Source organism: Cupressus sempervirens, chromosome 3 (assembly GCF_028749045.1).
Source record: "Cupressus sempervirens isolate cs-2001-9-10 chromosome 3, ASM2874904v1, whole genome shotgun sequence".
Taxonomy (NCBI): Eukaryota; Viridiplantae; Streptophyta; class Pinopsida; order Cupressales; family Cupressaceae; genus Cupressus; species Cupressus sempervirens.
In genome coordinates this window covers 751,381,901-751,404,400 of record NC_143120.1, presented here as the reverse complement: position 1 = coordinate 751,404,400, position 22,500 = coordinate 751,381,901, and the positions used below count along the sequence as shown (strand labels likewise).

Sequence of the window (22,500 nt, the reverse complement as noted above, 5' to 3'; positions counted from 1 at the left end):
TTATGTATTGAAGTACAAGAATCAGTTAAGATAGTGATAACATAATGTATTGATGATCTATTTTGAAGTTACAAAATGATTGGCTACACTTAGAAAGTTTAGAAGAAAAAGTTTGGACAAAGTTTATTTGCTAAGCTTGACTAAGTTGATAGAAGGTGTCAATCAAAGTTAGTGCAAGCCAAGAAAAAATTTAGTTGAAGCTAAGTGAAAGCAATTTCTAGTGGATGTCGAGAAAGTTAGTAGGTGCCAAGAAAATAGTTGATGCTGAGTGATTTTTAGTTAATGTTGAGCACCAGTAAAATCTAGTTGATGCTGAGTGATTTTACAAAAGATGTCAAGTAACACAGTACATGTCAAGCATCAGTAAATTGATAATGTTGAGATATTGAATTATGAAAAAGATCAAAGATTTTCCAAATAAAAGCTAACAAGTTTGTTTTCTTGGAACTTTTGAATTAGGAGGAAGATAAGATTAATAAGCTGGAGGAAAAAAAATCTTATGTAAACCATTTTAGAGGCGAATTCAAATGTATTCTAGGAGAAATTTCTAGAGAAGACAAGATATGGGTTAGATACATTATATCTTACCTAATCCATCAAAAACCCTATTGGTAAACAGATTGTTCTTCTCCTAATTCTCCTTTTAATTTGCCCAATTTGTAATGAAGAACAACTTTACACAATAGTTGGGAAACTGTTTCTAAGAATAACTAGTTTCCCTTTGAATCAAGGTACAGCTCCCTATGTGAATAATGTTCAAGGAATTATGTTCCTCTCCTAAACTAACATGGGGTATGCTCTTAACCCAAGAGCAGAAGAGGCAAACTGAATTAAGCCTAAACAAGACTTAATCCAAGCAAGAGAAACTTTCGAATCTATAAACCAAGCAATAGAACTCACAATTCTTATGAATCCATATAATCAGAATTTAATTAACCTACAACAAATGCTAACAGAAAAATTAATGAGATGATTAAAGACTTCTAATGAATCTTTCTCTGAATACCCCAAAGCATTTCTTACTATGGTTAATTCATATCCTCATGACAAAAGAATAAAACATCTTTTCTCTCCTTTTGTAATTTAGAAAAAAGAAAGACACATAGAAGCAATAACTAATTAAATGGAACAAAAAACCATTGACATAAAATCCTCCTTATTGGCTCTATAATATTATGTCCGATACATCAACAATTTTTTCCCCCTCCTACTCCAGCTCTCTAACTATATCTAGAAAAGGTCGAACCCCCGTAATCTATCTCAAAATTTTCCATAAATATTGTCCTGGTAGGAACTGTTCAATTTCTTCGTTGGTGACTTTTCAATTACTAAAATTGTCTTTTTAGTCTCTAACTTATGACTTTCCACATTTAAAAATCAAAATCCATTAACAAAATGTTCCCTGGCTCTTGACTTTGATGCATCAACATTGCCCGCAACAACAAGAAGATTGACCAGCTCACTCAAGCGCTTGTTCTTGGAAAACCATTCAACTGGTCCCATCATATTTTTCACCCAATCAAGTCTTGCCATAGAGAATATGATAGGTTTCCTCTTATGACTCAATACACCTCATAACAAAGCAAAGACAACAATCTACATGCTCAGCTGTCTATTCAGGACTGAATATGAGTTCTTCAATGGATCCATGCAAAGTAGTAAGTCATTTCTATTTGTCTGTGTATGGGAAATAAATTTTTAGGTCCACTCTAGGAGAAACAATATTGAATTTAAGATCGAAAACATCAATTCCATGAACCACATGGTAAAGACCAAGAATAGTGAAAGCATCGTGACTTTCATATTGTCCAATAGTATCCTTTCTTCCTACAATCTCGTGGTATGTGCTTGTGATAATGAAATCCGCATGGTTCATTACAATGAGATCAGCACTGAACTGATAGGAGAAATTATACTTCTCTTTAAAGTTTTTCCAATATAAGTCAAAATCTAGGTATTTGGTTTTCTCAAAAGCATGAGCAATATTGCACTGATTAATACCTTGTTTATGTTCAATCAAAGATGCCACTAAATTTCCATCACTGTAGTTACCGATAATTAGATCAGGTGCACCATGTAGCACTGAAGTTATTTCATTATATGCTTCCTCGGTGAAGGTTTCTAAGTAAGGCCACACATCAAATCGAGATACCCATGGATGCAAAATTCCCTTGTAAGTTCTAAAAGGTACCCTGAGTATCCATGAATGTTTTAACCCACTTATTTTCTCAGTTCACTGGATGCATGTGGTTCCATGCACTTCCAGAATCAGGCGAGTCACCACAAGGATCTTGGGTTCAATGACCAACCCTTGCTATTTTATTCTTAGTACCATTTCATTCTCTAAGACATGGACTTGATCAAGGATATATACCATCTATCCACCAGTGTTTGGCATTCCCAAAACACTGGCTTGACCAAAATAGCCATGGGGTGAAAGAATCACAACATTAAAGAACATTGGAATTTTGCCTAGAAACTTTTCTAAGGTTGTTGAATCAGGCTCCAAAATATAACCCAATAGAAAATAAATCATATCCAAGACATGTTCTGCATTGTTCCCCCAGCCCTTTTCCAATCCAATTTTTTGAAATTAGTGGTCAAATTCTGCATATGGTGTATCCTTAGGGATCTCGTTAAGATATGTCAAAGCCTTTGACAAGGAAGAATGTAGCATGAGAAAACTCTGTATTTTTTTATTCAACATAAACGCCTATCCCCAGTAGCTGTGTTGTCTAAGGAAATCCAGCAATGGCTGCATGCTTTCCTCATCACAAAATAGTCTCAAGGACCAGTGTTTGTTTAGAAATTGAGCTCCACAACTAATAGAAGATGGACAAGTTAGATGAGGAAAAGATGTGTCAAAGGGCTCCAAGTCTAGCTCTATTACATAGTTTTCTTTGACTCTTCCATTAGCAAGTTGTTCCTTGAATTCCAAATATTTGGACACCAAAAGTTGTTCAACCACAAGTTCATAAACATTGACACGGATGTGTACTCACAAAAACTAGGCCTTAGCCATGCTGCCAAGGCAACCCATGGGGGAATAGAGTCATCACTGATAATAGGTTTCTCAGCCAAGACAACATATTTTGCTACCTCTGGATCAATTAACAAAAGTCACCAATAAATATAAGCACAATCACGCAGATCTGGATTATCTGTTTCCTCTAAGGACCACTCATCAACCACAAAACAATCTAGACTATAACCATCTATAGTGGAAAAGGCATGTGCCTCTTGAATATTTAATTCAATATATGTAGGTAAAGAAGTTAACTGACTAAGAAGCTTAGGCTTGTCTTCTGAGGAGAATATAATCTCATGCATTGGCCTTGCAATGATCCGATCTTCATTAGACTCACCATCATCAGTGCTATTATATTTTTTGCTAACTTCTAGAACGAGAGCTTCAAGATTATGAGATGAGAAAAATGCAAGAAAAGGATGAGATAAGCTGTGACTCCACATACATCAATTGTTACTTAAGAAAAGTTACATTTTGCAACTCTCTGTCGCAGATTGACATCATATCACTGAGATTTATTTGAACCTTTATGCCATCATGGAGGTCAATTTCATCAAAATACATTTGAGGATCAGAATATATATTCAAACTCGAATAAGAACTAAAACCCAAGCTTGGAATATGATCTTTTTTAAAAGGCACAGTCATTGTGTTTGATGCACGTTTATGACCACACCCCATCATTGCATGATATGACTCATAATTTTATTTTAATGATATTTCTATGTCTATTATTAGCACTATTCCATTCTTCAATATAGTTTAGGAAACAATCAACTATCATCATTTTTTGATCAAATTCCTCCATGTAAGGAAAATTCAGCTTCCATTAACAAAGATATTCCATATAATAAACCGTAGCACTTGGAAAGTCAAAGCTTTATTCAACTGACGCTACGAGCTTAACTTTCTGCACTGTTATTAGATTCAAGATGTTTTGAACACTTTCAGGAATAACCTTTGCCACTTCCCTTATTGAAGACTTAGAGATATTGTTACAGTTCTGAGATTACTCATGCAAGAAATAGATCTTCTATATATTGACATATGGGATAGGCTTCTTTGAATGTTCCCCATCAACTTGGTCATTGCATTATCTAATTAAAGATCCCTTTTTTTGATTCTTTGTAACATTTGAATACCATTTCCTGAAAAGAAACATCCATTGAAAAATAAGTCTTTACCGAGTTAGGATCTACAATCTACCCAAAATAATGAAGCTTTGATAGCAACTCACCCGGCTAATCATGAAGGCAAGGAAAGGGGAACCCGACAAAGACTCCCTATCCTAGGGAAGACTTAGACCTAGACACCAGACTGACCAGATTGACTTGACATGACCCTATGACTCCAAAAATGCCAAAAAAAATGGGCGACTAAAAGTTAGACAACAAAACCTAATTTTGGAGATGAATAATAAGCGAGAAAAAGAGTTCTAATTCCCTATATATAGGGATGTCTAGTCATGAAGCAAAGGGGTTGGAGGTTTTTTGGATGTGAAAATCTAACAAGGAGAAAGAAGAGGGTTTGCTTCATCAAGTGACCTAAGAGAAGAAGTTTGCAATGGCAAACTAAGCAAGAAGTCTTAAAGAGGATGAATGCATGAAGGTTGAACAAGCTATCAAAGGTGCAAAGATTGGAAGCCAAGTAGAGTTGAGGACTGAATAGTGATCTGTAATCTACAAGTAAGGTTGTAAGTTGTATCAGATTAAAAACTCTACTATTACTTTCTAACAATTGTATCAGATTAGGGTAAATCCTTTGGAGAAAGGGTGACTTAATAGTCATTGGAAAATCCTTTAATATGGTGGCATTCCAAGTGAATGGTCTAAAGTCCTCTAACAAGGCTCACTTTTAATAGGGTGATTGAAATCCCTTAATCGGGTCACATTTAACAATGTATGTTGTAACCTTTAATAGGGTTAGCCTTTAACAAGGCATCACTTCAGAAGAGTGAAAAAGGAGTAGCATGTTACTAGTGGTTTTTCCCAAATTGGGTTTCCATGTTAAATTATTATGTCAAGTCTACTAATGGATATGTTGTGTTTTATGCTTTACATTTCTGCATGTTAATGTTACAGTAACATATCAGTTTTGGTTAACACACAATGAATGCATGCATGATTAAGAAAGTTTTATGGGTTCCAACAATTGGTATCAGAGCACAATTTCTTAAGAGGATTAGTTTCAAGGTACTAAAAGCATAAAGATCATGATGTCAAAAAGAGAGGTACCCAAGTTAAATAGAGAAAACTTTTCTGCATGGCAAAGTTTGATGAAGCTACACCTTGGAGGACTTGGGGATTATGCACAATGTTGCATTTTAATAGAACATGTTGATCCAGTAGGAGCCCTAACTGTTGAAGATTTGAAGAAAAAGAAAGAGCATAATTAGGCGATGTTGGAGATTGCCTCTACCCTAAGCTATGTTGAATTTGATGATATCAAATACCTTAAAAGAGAAAAGTAGATGTGGGATGCCCTAGAAACCATTTATGGAGGAGACAAAAATGTTCAAAGAGCCAAGTCAAAGAGCCTCAGAGGTAAGTTTGATGACATGAGAATGGAAGAAGGTGAAAACATTTCTCAATATGTTGCTAGAATAAAAGAAGTTGTTAGTGCAATAAAAGGTGCCACTAGTAAAATAGATGATGATACTATGCTAAGTAAAGTCTTGAGAAAATTGTTGCATGTGTATGCTATTAGAGTGTCTGCAGTCCAAGAGTTAAGACATATGCCAAAAAATGATTTAACCCTTGAAGGTTTGGTAGGAAGACTCACTGCTTTTGAGTTATCAAATTTTGACAACTACAGACTAGAGAGTATTGAATCATCTTTCAAAGACAAATTGTTCCTAAAGGATTCTAAGGAGGTGAAGCCAAAGAAGAAGAAAACAAAGATAAAGTATGCATCTAGTGACAATAGTATAGATGAGAAAGACATTGAACAATTGGAAGCATTGTTGGCCAAAAGATTTCATGAAGGAAAAGGAAAATTCAAAGGTAAGTTGCCTATCATTTTTTTTAATTACAATGAAGTTGGTCATATATTAGCAAGATGTATATAGAAGAAGAACTTCAAAGAATAGAACAAGCGCAAAAATAGAAGAGAAGATGATGGAAGAGATTACAGAGATAAAGGCAAGAAGTCATGCTACATTGCTAATGAACATGACTCTGATGAGAATGATGATGAAGTGTTATATGTTGCAATGAAGAGTGAATCAGTTGAGGATGAGGCTACTGCACTTATGACTTGTGTGAACAAGAATGACAAATGGATCATTGATAGTGGATTTTGACATCACATGACTGGAGACAAAAGTAAGTTTATTACCTTAACCTGTTATGATGAAAATAGTGTAAGATTTGGTAATGATGCACCATGTTTGATAAAAAGAAAATGTTCCATCAAACTCACAGACAAGATTTCATGTGATAATGATTATTATGTTGAAGGATTGAATTCTATTTTGCTAAGTGTGTCACAATTGAATAATTTGGGATGCAAAGTTGAGTTTGAGAACAAATCAGCCAAGATATATGATACAAATGGAAAATTATTGGAAAAGGTGATCAAACTAGGAGTAATCTATTCTATTTGGATATAGAAGATGCTACTCATCTTATTGCACAATTTGATGATGTATGGCTTTGGCATAAGAGATTGTGTCATGTTAACTTTGATAATCTAATTAGTATCAGCAACATGAAAAGAGTTAGAGGTTTGTCTAAGTTGAAGAAACAAGAAAATATAATATGCAAACAATGTTAGCTAGGCAAGATGAAAAAGTCAAGCTTTAAAATTATAGCTTATACCTCTAAGGAAATACTTGAAATTGTTCACATCGACTTGTGTGGACCTATTGAAGTAAAAAGCTACAAAGGAGATAGGTATATAATGTTGCTTGTTGATGATTACTCTAGAATGATGACAGCCATGTTTCTAAAACAAAAATTAGATGCTTTTCAAATGTTTAAATGGTACTTGGCAAGAGTTGAGAAAGAAATAGGTAAGAGCTTGAAATGCTTGAGATCAGGTAGAGGAGGTGAATTCATTTCACATGAGTTTGAAACGTTTTGCAATTACAGAGGAATCAAGAGACAAACATTAGCACCTAGGACCCCCCACAAAATGGAATTTCTAAAAGAAGAAATAGGTTTGTAATGGACTGTGTAAGAACACTCATGATGGAGAAAAATGTTGCTCTAAAATATTGGAGAGAAGCTTTAAGTACTGCAGTATACACCTTGAACCGTGTGCATGTAAAGAAAGGTACTTACTCAACACCTTTTGAACTATGGTATTGTCATCCACCTAATGTGAAATATTTTAAGGTATTAGGAAGCAAAGTCTATATTCTTAAAGATGTTAGGAGTGGAAAGTTTGATGCAAAGAACGAAGAAGGTATATTCCTTGGTTACTCCACAAGAAACTTAAAGCTTATAAGTATTTAATTACTAACACTAACAAAATTGTGAAATGTGAAAATGAGAATTTTGATGAGTTTACAAAAGCACACGAGGCTAAAACTACAAAAGAACTAGAAGATTACAAAACATTTGCATAGTGTTATGAAGGAATTCATAATAAAGAAGATGCTACAAATCATGCAACAAGCCAACAACAAGTATCAAGAACTGCCAAGTCACATCTTGAGAATGCCAAGTTGCATTCAGATGTCGAGTTGCAGAATGAGGAGAATGCGCAATCTAACTTTGAGAGAAGCACACGTGAAAGAGATGTTAAAACACTTGACAAAGATGCACATAGTGATACTAAATCTGAGAGATAGAATGCAGCCACAAGAACTAAGCCAAGACTATCCAAATATGTCAAAAGACACCATCCTACAACTCAAATCATTGGAGACAAAGATGCAAGGCCAATGAAAAGAAATAGTTTGAGGAGTGAATTATGTTTGTTAAGCATGAAGGAACCCAAGATAGTGAGAGATGCATTGGAAGATGATGATTGGTACAAGGCTATGGAAGAGGAAATTCAGCAAATAGAAAAGAGCAAGACTTGGAGCCCAGTTCCTAGACCACAAGACAAGAATGTGATTGGCAAAAAATGGGTATTCAGGAACAAGCTAGATGAGAATGGTGAAGTGACAAGAAATAAAGCAAGACTAGTCTACAAAGGGTATGCACAAGAAGAAGGAATTGACTATGGTGAAATATTTTCTCTTGTTGCAAGAATGGAAGGAGTAAGAATTCTGCTTGCTTATGTTGCATACAAAGGTTTTAAAGTTTACTTGATAGATGTTAAGTCTGCATTTCTAAATGGCATATTAGAAGAAGAAGTCTACATAGAATAGTTAGAAGGATTTGTTGATAAAAATAATAAGAACGTGGTATGTAAACTACACAAAGCCATATATGGATTGAAACAAGCACCAAGAGCCTGGTATGAGAGACTTCATACTTATCTTGTTAAGATTGGATTTGAAATCTTCAAACAAATGATAACAATAGTTTGTATGTGAAGATAGATAAAGAAAAAGGTATACTATTTTCTAAAATATTTGTTGATGACATCATATTTGGAGGACAAGATGCTTTGTGTAAAGATTCTGTAAATCAGATGAAGCAATTGTTTGAAATGTCAATGTTTGGTGAGATCAAATTCTTTGTGGGATTGCAAGTCTATCAAATGAAGTATGGTGTATATATCACTCAGTCAAAATATGTCAAGGATATATTGAAGACAATTGGACTTAAGGATTCAAAAATAGTAAGTACACCTATGGTAACAGCACTCAAGCTATCAAAGAATGATGATTCAGCTAAGGTCAATCAAATATTATACAGATCCATGATTAACAAATTGCAATATGTAGTACACAACAGACCTGATATTGCATTAGTTGTAGAGATAGTTGTTAAATTCTCTACTAATCCTAGAGAGAATCATTTGATGGCTATGAAAAGAATAATGAGATGCTTGAAAGGAACAAAAGAGTATGCTTTATACTATAAGAAGTATGAAAAGTTTGAACTGAAAACCTACACTAATGCTAATTGGGCTGGAAATATTGATGACAGAAAGAGCACTAGTGGAGGAGCATTTTTCTTAGGTAGGAGACTTGTTACATGGACAAGCAAGAAGTAGAGTTGTACTTCCCAATCTACTGCTAAAGTAGAGTATGTTGTTGCTGCTATCAATTGCACAAACACTGTATGGATCAAACAACTACTTAAGGGAATGAAGGAAGAGATCACTGAACTAGTGACACTTTATTGTGATAATACAAGCATTATAAATATATCAAAGAATCCTATAATGCATACAAAGACAAAGCACATTGCAATAAAGTATCATTATGTAAGGGAGTTGGATCAAGACAAAGAGGTGAAGATGCAATATATTAACACAAAGGAGAAAATTGTTGATATCTTCACCAAAGCATTACCTAAGGATGCTTATGAGTATCTAAGAGGTAAATTAGGGGTGATACCACTATCAAAGGCTATGTAAAAGATAGAGGGAGTATCCTGTATCAAACAAGTTGACATTCATTTCGTACAAATTGATGTAGTGGATCTTACTTTAGGAAATTTCCTAAAGTAATCACACAGCTAGGTTTTCAATTCAGTCACAAGCAAGGTGACAGAGGAAGAAAATTGAAGAGCTTACAAAAGCTTATGTCTGCATATATCAAGATGCCAAGTGTTGAGTATTTGTCTTTGGCATTTTTGTCAAAGAGGGAGAATGTACAATAAACTGATCAAGTGCATACTAATCAAGAGGGAGATGATCAAAGAAAAAAATCAAGGAAGAAAGTACATAGAAAGTATAGTGCACAAGAGGAGCCATGGAAGAAGAAAATGTTATATTTTGTAACCTAAGAAGAAGTTGTTGATAGAGGGAGATGTTTTATTCACAAGCTTTCTTTTTGGTGATGCTTTGCTATTTTAACCTAGTTAGTTTGATAGAACAAGATGTTCATCATTTGTTTGACTAGTTGATTAGTTTGGTTTGCTATCAATGCCAAAGAGGGAGATTTTCGATATATGATTGAAAAGATCATTTGAATGGAAAGATTGTTGTAAGAGGACTATGTGTTTTCAATCATTGTTTTATCACTAATGTCAAACTTGCTACATATTGGTAAGAAAATTTCTTATATGTTTCAAACACTATCACTTAGTTGATTGATGAGGAGGATTTGATTAACAAGATGTAACAAAAGCACCTAGAGAAAGGTTGAATTGTGATTATGTATTGAAGTGCAAGAATTAGTTAAGATAGTGATAACATAATGTATTGATGATCTATTTTGAGGTTACAAAATGATTGGCTAGACTTAGAAATTTTAGAAGAAAAAGGTTGGACAAATTTTGTTTACTAAGCTCAAACAAGTTGATAGAAGGTGCCAAGAAAAGTTAGTGCAAGTCGAGAAAAAAGTCAGTTGAAGCCAAGTGAAAGCAATTTCTAGTGGATGTCGAGCAAGTTAGTAGGTGCCAACCAAGATAGTTGATGTCGAGTGATTATCAATTGATGTCAAGCACTAGTAAAATCTAGTTGATGCTGAGTGATTTTATAGTAGATTTCGAGTAACACTGTATGTGCCAAGCATCAGTAAATTGATAATGTCGAGCTACTGCATTATGAAAAAGATCGAAGATTCGCTAAATAAAAGTCAACAAGTTTGTTTTCTTAGAACTTATGAATTAGGAGGAAGATAAGATTGATGAGTTGGAGGCAAAAAATCTAATATAAACTATTTTAGAGGAAAATTCAAATGGATTCTAGGAGAAGCTTCTAAAGAAGACAAGATATGGGGTAGATACATTGTATCTTACCTAATCCATCAAAAACCATAATTTTGGAGATGAATAATGAGCAAGAAAAAGAGTTATCATTCCCTATATGTAGGGATGTTTGATCATGAAGCAAAAAGGTTGGAGAGATTTTGGATGTGAAAATCTGATAAGGAGAAAGAAGAGGGTTTGCTTCATCAGGTGACCCAAGAGAAGAAGTCTGCAATGGCAAACTAAGCAAGAAGGCTTAAAGAGGATGAATTCTTGAAGGGTGAACAAGCTGTCAGAGGTGCAAAGATTGGAAGCCAAGCAGAGTTGAGGACTGAATAGTGATCTATAATCTACAAGTAAGGTCGTAAGTTATGTCAGATCAAAAGCTCTACTATTACTTTCTAACAATTGTATTAGATTAGGGTAAAATGAAGAAAGGTTGACTTAACTATCACTGGAAAATCCTTTAACAAGGTGGTATTCCAAGTGAATGGCCTAAAGTCCTCTAACAAGGCTCACTTTTAATAGGGTGATTGAAATCCCTTAATTGGGTCACATTTAACATTGTGTGTTGTAACCTTTAATAGGGTTGGCCTTTAACAAGGTATCACTTCATAAGAGTGAAAAAGGAGTAGCATGTCACTAGTGGTTTTTCCCAAATTGGGTTTCCATGTTAAATCATTGAGTCAACTCTACTGATGGATATATTGTGTTTTATGCTTTACTTTCTACATGTTAATGTTATAGTAACATATCAATTTTGGTTAACACATAATGAATGCATGCATGATTAAGAAAGTTTTATGGGTTCACTAAATTGTAAAAAGTTTTATTTTGTACATCTAGACCTTGAATAACTGATTCACACCCCCCCCGACCCCCTCTCAATTATTGTAAAAAATTCCAACACTTTCTAAGCATGGAAGTAAAACAAATGCATGATGGCATCTTTATCTCTCTCGAAAAATATGTAAATTAGATCTTGGAGAAATTTAAAATGCAAAATAGTAAGGAAGCCCCAACACCAGTAGTAGTAGGTCAGAAGTTGAGCAAGGAAGATTGCAGTAGAAATTTGAATCCAACATTATACAAAAGCATGGATGGAAGTTTGATGTATTTGATAGTAACTCGACCTAACATGAGGCATCCAATAAATTTGATTTTCATATTCATGGAAGCTCCTAAGGATTCCCATTGGCAAGTGGGAAAGAGGATCCTAAGGTGTGTGAATGGTACCAAGGGATTTGGCATTTTGTATACTATTGATAATAATTTTAGGTAGATTGGTTACATTGATAGTGATTGGGTTGGAAGACTAGATGATAGGCAGAGTACTTCCAGTTATATGTTTCATATGGGCTCAGGTGTAATTTCATGGGCATCCAAGAAGCAACCAATTGTTTCTCAATCTATAGTAGAGGCTAAATACATAGCAAAAAATATAATAGTATTCTTAGCTGTATTTTCTGGGTAGATTGTGTTACAATTTTTGCATCAACGTTTCGGATCACACTCTATGATCCATCATCAAGATGAGAGAGCTGAAGGAAAATAAAAAATAAAAAATGGAAAGATTGCAGACTCAATGAGGATAAAAAGGTGGGGAAAGGAAGGGGGGGTAGGTGCACCAGAATCAAGAATAGTTTGAGGTTCAACAATAAGGTAAAAGAGGGAAGGAGAACCCAAAGAGAATAAAAATATCCAACCACATGAGAGAAAACAACAACAAGAAATAATGACAAATTTACTAATTTAAAAAAAAAAAAAAAAAAACAAACAACCAATGTGAAAGATATAAATATAACAAATGAGGGTAACCCGTATATATATATATATATATACACACATACATATATATATACATATATATATATATGTATGTATATATATACATGATATTTATTATTACATAATATATATATATATATATAAATTTATGTAATAATAACTATCATTTATTTATATTATATAAATTTATGTAATAATAAATATCATGTATATATATATATATATACGTATATATGTATACATATATATGTATACATGTATACGTATATAGGTATACATATATACATATATATGTATACATATATATATACATATGCATATATATATATGTATGTATATGTATATACACATACATATACATATATATATATACAACCTAAAGAAATGCTAAAGAAATTCTAAATAAATAATAACCAAATAATATAATAGAAATTATTATTATATAATAATAATCATTATTATATAATAATAATCAATATTATATAATAATAATCATTACTATATTATAATAATGAAAATAATAGTAATAGAATAAAAAAGACACTAGAAAGGGACTATAAGACAATAATCACATGGATACAACCTAAGAACGCTTAAGTGTGCTATTGTGTGTGTGTGTCTAACAAGGACACATGTGTAAACACCAAAGAAAAAAATTTGACCCACACACACACATATATATAATGAAATAAAATGAAAAGAAAATGAAAATAAATTAGTAAATGAATAAATAGCTAAAAAAAAAAAAAATTAAAAAAGAAAGAAAGAAATTGAAACTAAAAATATGAAAAACAAAAGATAAAATAAAAACTATAAAAATAAAACTAAGTGAAAACTGGAACGGAGAAATGGGGGGGAAGGGGGGGGGAAGAGCAAGAGAGGCAGAGTGGAGGATGACGAGAAGAGAGAGAGAGAGAGAGAGAGAGAGAGAGAGAGAGAGAGAGAGAGAGAGAGAGAGAGAGAGAGAGAGAGAGGTGGCAAGAAAATTTTTTGATAGATGATAACAGGGGTTTCCATGAATGGCTAAGAAATAACCCTTCATCTCAATTAAGATTCCACGGGTGGTTGCCAATTGCAATGGCCTCTTTGATTTTTTGCCTAAAGAATTTGTCTTCTTGGCATAAGACTTGTGCCTTCTTTAGGAAAATGTGGTGTTTAGTGATTGAGGAGTGCTCAGCTAGGGCTAACTTGGCAACTCGATTGTGTTGTATGTCAGCCCCATGTTCCTTTAACCGAGTGTTGATAGCGCGCCCCATTTCTCCTAACACAGAAAACATAATCTACCCAAAAAACACAGCTAAGAATTCTAATGGATTGTGAAAAACTACTATCTACAATATAATAGTATGTCAAGCTATTTGGATAAGAAGAATCTTAGTAGATTTGAATAAGAAGAAAGAGGGTGGAACCACAATCTTTTGTAACAAAATTTCCTCAATTGCATTGATAAAGAATCTAGTTTTCCATGGAAGAAGAAAAAATTTTGAGCTCAAATATCATTTCACTAGAGAGCTAGTTGAAAATGGAGAAATCAAAATGGAATATTGCAAGTCCAAGTAGTAGCTAGCAGAAATTTTCACTAAGTGATTGGGCATAGAAAATTTTGTGCACCTAAGAGGGAGTCTTGGTGTAGTTGATTTGGATCAGCAATGATCCTGATATTGTTGGCTTTGGACAAAGGGGGAGTCTTGGAATATTAAAACTTATTGGTTGTCCCTAGATCCCTACTTCCACCTACCAACTCTAACAATCTATATGTGCAAAATTCAGAAACATAAATATGGGTAGGTGAGTTCAAATTTTGAATGAGAGGGAGATTTTTGAATTGATAGCAAGAGACAAAGGGAGGGAATGCTCCTTATATTCTATAAGTTAGATCCAAACATTTAGAGAGTTAGAAAGAGAGAATTTTTTGAGTTTAACAAAATAGCAGAGGAAAAATGGTCAATCATATCCGACAGTGGTAGCAAGGTTAGATGACTTTCTGGGTATTTTTTGAAAGTAATGTTTTGTCATGTATGAGCAATGACTGATCCAAGTTTATTGTATGCATCCATTTGTTGTTGTAAGTTTGATTCATGTTCTTAGATAAAAAAATTCATCTAGGATTAATTGTCAAGTCGAAGTTGAACTTGAACTATTCCTTTTGCTTCAACATCAAGTTCAAGTCAGATTGGTCAAGAAGGTTTAAAAGCTAAAACCTTTTTAGGGGTTCCTAGCAATTCACCTACTCATTTTTTCAAGTTGAAGTCAAAGTTCAAATTAAATATTTCCACTTCAAATTCAACTTCAACTTCATATTTTTCTAACAAGCTTCATTTCGTTTCCTTTACATGGATTTTATATACAATCATGCATGGATTTCTAGAAGATTTCACATCATGTGAGAGTCGAAGGTTTGAAGCATAATAATGGTGACAACTAAGAGGCATGTGTTAAAGTATGAAGTTACTATTAGAAAGTAAGCAATGATCAACTGACATCACTTGAAGTGTAAGATCGTTTGCCAGTTTGGTAGATTGAATTAACTGAAAAGACTAAAATATATCTTGTCAAATAAATGTTCTCGAAGCCGTATTAATGATTTTTCATTGCCATATCTATTCATAATATTTCTCAATTCCTACAACTTAAGTACTCATTTTTCCTACTTATTTTCTTAACTTACTATTTTGGAGTTTGGAGCATCAAGCTAGTAATAGCTGAGAAGTGCAATATCGGTGAGTACAAAGAAGCCATCCTTGTCCATTTCATTCCTAGTTTCTTTAAAAGAATTTCAATAGTTTTTTTGTGGATCTTTCTTGTTGTCAAGAAATCATCACCCTAGTTTTGCCTAAGCTCCCTAAACCTAAAAAAACTTGTTTGTTGAGATCCCTACCATAAATTAAAGATACATTCCTCATAAATATAAACCTACTAGGCTAGTACAAAGAACCAAAAATGCCCAAAGTCGAACCATAGCTCAGAACCTAGCCAATAGTGGATTGTTAGAAGCAGTAGCCTTTCTGCCTACTATGGAATGCCCTAAATTGATAATAGAATGTGTGAATCATTATGACCCTCAAAGTAGGTGCATAAAGAAAGTTTCAAGAGAAGTCTTGGCAAGAATTGATGGGTTAATAGTTGTGTCATCCCTAAAATTCCCCACAAAGAGCCTTATGAACCTTGGACCTATGAAGAAGCAGAGCATCTAAATGGGGAGAATAAAAAGGATTATGACTCTATGGTGGCACAAAGTTAGCTTTTAAAACTAGCATCTAGAGGATCAAGGCTACCTAAGCCATTGACCATTGAGAATTTTATTAAAGATGTTTCTAATTTAGTGTTCCTCTTAAATAAGGTGAAAGGAAATGAGCATGATTTCCACTAGAAAAATAGGATATACCTCTTCATCCATAAAATTGTATGAGGTGAGAAATTTATTGATTGGGCGGACTTAATAGTAGAGTCATTATATAAAGGACTTTTGGATCTAACTAATTTTATTCCTTTCTTCATGTCATCTTTCCTTATTTATATTCTAGTTGTTTCAAAAGAGTACGATAAAGAATATGGTGATCTATGAATACTATAAACATTTGTAGGCTAGAAACTCCTCTCAAGAATTTAGGAGAATCAATGATGTGTTTTTAGGAAGGTTGGTATTTGAACTCCATGTAAAAGAAAATTGTAGACTTTTAGAGGAATCCATGCAAGAAATATAAACCTATGGTTGCTACTATATTTAATTTCCTAGTTTACCTATCTCAGAGTTTGAGCTTTTGATGGAGAGCCTTTCAAGATACCCCATTTTTGTTTGAACAATGTTGTTTTACTAGAAATTCATAGACATCTAATTATTATTGAAAATTTGTCTAAAAGCGCTAAGAAATCCCCAACAATTATTTTTCCTATAGAATTAGGTCATTACAGATAACCAAATCTCAAGCATGCTATGATGGTAAAGGTGGTAATGTCTAACCTCTATCTCAAACCTTATGTTGCTAGGAAGGGTTTTGGCTATGTAGGATTTTCTAAAGAAAATCTCAAACTTGCATCCTCTTTCAGGCATATTCCTCATTTGGAGAATTATTGGGCCAACTTCTCTGATGAATTAAATGTTAGAAAAAGGTGATGGCTTAGAATGAATTTGGAACAAGTAAACACTTTCAAAATTAACATAGACATTGTTGGAGTGAAAGACGATGAGAAAGAAGAGGTAATATATCCTTGGTATTTTGAACAAATTGAATGATTTCCCATTTCTAAATTAGAATGGAGCAAAAGGGAGGAAGATGATCTATATTCCCAAATGATAGATATACTAAGGAGAATAGAGAAATGTATTAAAAGGAAGAAAAGTCAAGGAATCATTGTCAAATTATCAAAGGTGCATTTGAAAAGAGAAAAACAAATCCTTGAAAGCTAATCATTTCCTCTAAATATCATGTAAATGATTCTATTGTGGGTTAATAGGAAGTTGAAGCTGAAGTGGTTACATTAGAAATCAAGGATCTCCTCAATGGGCTTGATTAAATTGATGACATCATCCAAGGTGATCTAAAATGGTTTCATCAACAATGGGATAAAGCAAGAAAAGACCCAGTTGCTCCCACCGAATAGATTGTCAAAGAAATGTAGAAGTTCGTGGAGGTGAAAGGTCGACTAAGAAATATTTTTCCAACATAGCTCATGTGGAGGCCATGTTGATAATTAACTAGAAACACCTAAAAATGCATGAAGAAAATATTGTTGAGCTTCGTAAAGAAATGGAAGTCTGGAAGTAGAGAATTACATATCTAGGTCTACCACATCAATCAGTTATCTTTGCCTTCACCACCGCATATAAGAGCTAGAAATTAGGCCAAGTTGCCACTACTTCTATGGAGAAAGTGTAGGATCTTGTGCTACTTGGAACCATTTAGTTGGCAAAGATTTCCATATTTTAGTTTCTTTCCTTTATCATTCTTAAGATAGTTAGCATAGTTAAGTAACTAAAAACTATTAACTCTTGGCAGGGTACTTCTAGATCATGGTTTTATCTAGCCCTTGAAAGAATGTGTGTGTGTGTGTGTGTGTGTGTGTGTGTGTGTGTGTGTGCGTGCGTGCGCGTGTGCATGCGTGCGTGTGTGCATGCGTACGTGCATGCGTGTGTGTGTGTGTGTGTGTGCACGCGTGTGTGCGTGCGTGCGTGCATGTGTGTGTGTTTGTGTGTGTGTGTGTGTGTGTGTGTGTGTGTGTGTGTGTGTGTGTGTGTGTGTGTGTGTGTGTGTGTGTGTGTGTGTGTGTGTGTGTGTGTGTGTGTGTGTGTGTGTGTGTGTTTTAACTGGCTACAAAAAAGTCTCAACTCTCTATATAAGACATAACTATTTTTTTTAAGGATCTATGCTTTGAATTCTAAGTAAGATTTTGGTGAAAAGGAATATAAAATTGTGTTACCTTTATAATTTGAGCTTTCTTGACTAGATAATATTGTCTATTCAACTGTGATTTATTTTCTTGTAGAGATGAATCACATGTGAAAGTTTTTCTTACTTATCATAGATGAAGTCTTCTCTTAGAATTAGAAGAAACTAAGGGAAAAAAGTGGAAGACTTAATTAGATTTCATATTTAATAGATAATCATGTGGGTGATTGTTGTTATTAAATTTGAATGGTTTTTCAATATGCACATTCTTTTCATAATTGATGAATTGATTGTTATAATCTTCTAAGTATTTCTTAAAAAATACTCTTGTGAATGTTTTCTCTCAAAAAGAGGAATTAATTAATATCTTTTCAATTTGATAGTTGCACCTTATAATATTGAGAAACAATATTAATCAAAGAGTTCCATATTAATTTCTTTAGAACTCAATTAGTTGGTGTTAATCTAATATTTTCTCTACAAACTTTTGTCAGAGGAAAAATTCTTCACTAACAATTTTTGGTGACTCTACTAGGGAGAGAAGAAAGCCCAAATGTCACTTTCCAAAAATTTAATAAATTATGTGAGTTTGGAAGATGGTTCTACCTAACCATAATTAGTTTCATATTTTGCAACCAAAACTAGGTTTTCTAGATACACAAGAAGACATTATTTCTAATCTTAATGATTGTGCTTGGGTAAATAGAGCTAGTTATCAATAATACCTTCAGGTGCAGTAGGTCCTAGAAAGAGATGAAGAGATAGCTGAGAGAACTAGAGGGATTCTAGAAGCCCAATAAGAAGTAGTTGTAGAAAGGGTTACCTGAATAAATAATTGAAGAAACCAAGTTATATAATATTTTTTGGTCACGCTGGCACAAAAAAGATAAACCTAGACTAATAGATTCTTAGGGCTAGTGGATAAGGATTTTGAAGACCTAGAGAAAATTGATTTCAAACCTAATCTTTCTTTGAAAAGAAAGAAAACTAAAGCCACTAGTAGACCATCCTCTTCTACTAAAGGTGTTATTCAATCATCTTCTTTTTAGTCCTTACTCATTCCTGGAACCTTGATTCCCTCCATCATTAATATTCTCCATCTTAATATCTAACTACCAAGAATTTCACTCAATTAGCCTTGGGGGATTTTCATAGGCCCTTTAAGACTAGTGGGTAATATGGCAAGATTGCCTAAAGGAACCTAAGAACTTCTGCCTAGATTCAGCAAAGAGAGCAAGAAGTCACTTGAAGAACATTTGAATGCATTCAACATGACTTGTGGCGTATTGGCAGTTGCAATGGAAGATATTGTCATGAGGTTATTTATTCAGACTTTGATTGACTCTTCTACTAATTGGTTTCATCATTTTCCCAATGCATCCATTACACCTTGGAATAGCATAAAAATTTAACTTGAAGCAAGGTTTACATCAACAGATGATGACAATTCCTTGCTAATGCACCTGAGCCAAATGAAAAAGGAGATACATGTATCCATGCATGAGTTTTTTGTAAGATTCAATAATTTTTTGCCACAAATTCCTAGTGCTAGCAGACTAAATGCTCGCAAATGTTGCTTTCCTATTAAAAGGGGCTAATTCTGCAATACTTGGAGCAACTTAGACCCTTATTGTTGAAATGGAGGATGATCTTATAATAACTAGAAAATGGAAGAAAGATGTACAAATGCAAAATTCTCAAGCATCCTCTTCCTCTTATCCAAATGATTTACTAATTCAAAAGATGGAAAATGATATGATAGTTGTCAAAAGATATCTACCAAAGGTTACATTTCCTTATCAAGACATGCCATGAAGATATCCAATTCAAAACACTCCTAATCAAGGGAAATAATTTAATCTTCCTCCCATTCAACAAAGACTTCAAATTGAACCTCCTCCTGGTAAAGGCAACATGTGTGTTTTTCATCTTACTAGTGATAATTAAGGGGCCACATATTCAAAAAAATGTGAGACATAGACAATTGGAAGCAAAAAAAGTAGTTGCATCATATACAATCCATGAAGAGGAGTCTTCCAAAGGACCTGGCAACTCTATAAGTTACTATTTAAATATGAGTATGATTCCAACTAAGGTGGTGACATTCTTGTAAATTTGGAACAACCCTCCTATTCAATTTTTAATAGGGGGCAATGGGGAGGAAAAGTTGATTCCCAACACAAGGGCATTGTAATATCTCCACAATAAAAGGATTTTAAAACTAGAGCAAAAGGAGGAAATAAATCACAAAAAACTCAAGCCTCTCAAGTTCAAATCCTAAAAAGGTCTGATCTTGATTCACTTTTTGATATTGTTAATTTTTGTAAAGCCTCTAGAATTCAAATTTATCCTATTGAATATATGAGAATGAATCATAATGAACTTGATAGGAGAATAGATTATGTTCATCACCTTAACTCAGAAGTTCCTGTTAAACAAGTAAACAAAGTATCTTCTTGGGAAGAGACCAAAAAAAAAGCCAGAACCTCATAAAGAGAAAATTCAAGCCAAGAAGTTGAGTTTAGAGATATATTTTAAAGAAAAACCTGAACCTTTTTGTGTATCCCTCTTTTTACATGGTTTCAAACTAAGCAATTGTATTATAGATTTAGGAGCATCGGACAATATAATTATAGCAATTGTAGCTAAGACCCTTGACCTTTTACTGACTAAAACATTTGAAAAGTGCTACTCAATGGATTCCAACAAGGTACCATTAGTAGATCAAATAAAGGATGGCCAAGTTTCATTAGCAGCCTTTCTTGATGAAAGGATAAAGCTCACTATTCTTGTAGCTGGCATTCCTACTAGTTATGGTATGCTTTTTAGTACAATCTTCTATTAGGATTTAGGAGGATAGGTTAAGATGGATTGGTCATAAGAAGTTATACTCCTAGGAATGGAGAAAGTAACCCTATGACTAGAAACCAAATCTAAATATATAGTTTTCCCATCAGATGACCCTAAATCCTAGATCCTTTATTAGGAAACTAATTATGCTAACTATTTGATAATGCCTGAAATTGAAGTGATGTGAATAATGTCAAATAGTGATGATATCCCTTGGATCCTAGAATTTGATGGAAGTTGATGTTTGAGTGGATCATGAGTAGGCACAATATTGATTTATCCTTCAGGATAGACTTTTCCTTCCTCTTTTAATCTCATATTTGAAAGCATAAACAATACAGTGGAGTATAAAGCTCTATTATTAGATTTGGAAGAAGTAAAGAAAAAGGGTATAAATTTTCTTAAAGCAAGAGGAAATGTTGAATTAATAATGAAGCAAGTCAAAAAGCTATTTTTAGTCAAAAAAAACATTGAGGCATTACCAAAATCAGGCACGAGACGAGTTAGACTGGTTTGATTATTTTTCTATTTAATAGATTCCTAGGGAATTCAACACATAGGTATATTCTCTTGTAGTGTTAGCTTCCTTATTGATTCCACATCCAAAATTTGTGAGTAATAAGTACTCATAGAGATTATTCATCGACCAAGTGTACCTGATAATAACAATTCATGGAAAGTGTTTAGGAATGATGTCCATATCAATACTTTCTTGCAAAGTATTGATAAGTTCAGTGCTAATTACTTTGAAGTCTCACAACTAGAATACCATGAATTTTGCCCCAAAATCACTAGTGAAGAGTTAGAGGATATTCTACAACTCAAAGGTAATGTCATACCAAAATGATTGGTTAAACTCGAAAGACTTTTTGATAGATGAGATTTTTTTTAGCTCAAACATTAGCCTCCATAGATGTTGAAAATGATTATTGTGAAAAGATCGATATTGGTAATGAAAGAAGCCCAAAGATAGTGAATTTGGGAACCTATTGCAACAAAGATCAGAAAGCATGCTTCACTAAGTTGCTAAAAGAATACAAGGATGTTTTCACTTGGTCATATGAGGATCTAAAAACTTTTAGAGGAAGGAAATTTAAACACCACATTACTTTGAAACTAGGTACTTCACCTTTCAAACAAAAATTGAGAACTTACAATCCAAAGGTATCAGATGTTATTTTAGAGAGATTGATAAGATGTTTTAAAATCTTGTACCATCTTCCCAATACATCACTTCACTTAAGTGTCTCACATTGTTCTTGTGAGAAAAAAGAATGGAGAGATTAGGATCTGTGTGGACTTTAGAAACCTAAATCAGACAAGTTTGAAAGACAACTTTTCCCTACCCATGATGGATCAAATACTTTAAACTATTGTAGGTTCAGAAATGATGTCTTTTCTTGATGGTTTCTCTAGATACAATCAAATAGGAGTCATTGAAGAAGATCAACACAAGATGACATTCACTATACCTTGGGGTGCTTTTTCCTATGGAAGAATGTGTTGGAATAATTTTAGAATAACTGGGGGGGCGGGGGGGGGTTGTTGATCAGTTATCCAAGGTCCAGATGTATAAATAAAACTTTTCATAGCTTAGTGAACCAATTAAACATTTATACCCATGCATGCATCCATAAGATTATGCAATCACTAAAAACTTGTAGGTTACTATCAAATCAACTTGCAAAAA

General features: G+C 33.6%; 1 pseudogene; it reads right to left on the bottom strand.

The window, feature by feature from the left end:
* Nucleotides 1-1,377: 1,377 nt before the first annotated feature.
* On the bottom strand, nucleotides 1,378-3,709 carry LOC149568999 (sucrose synthase 4-like; annotated as a pseudogene).
* Between the last annotated feature and the right edge of the window lie 18,791 nt (nucleotides 3,710-22,500).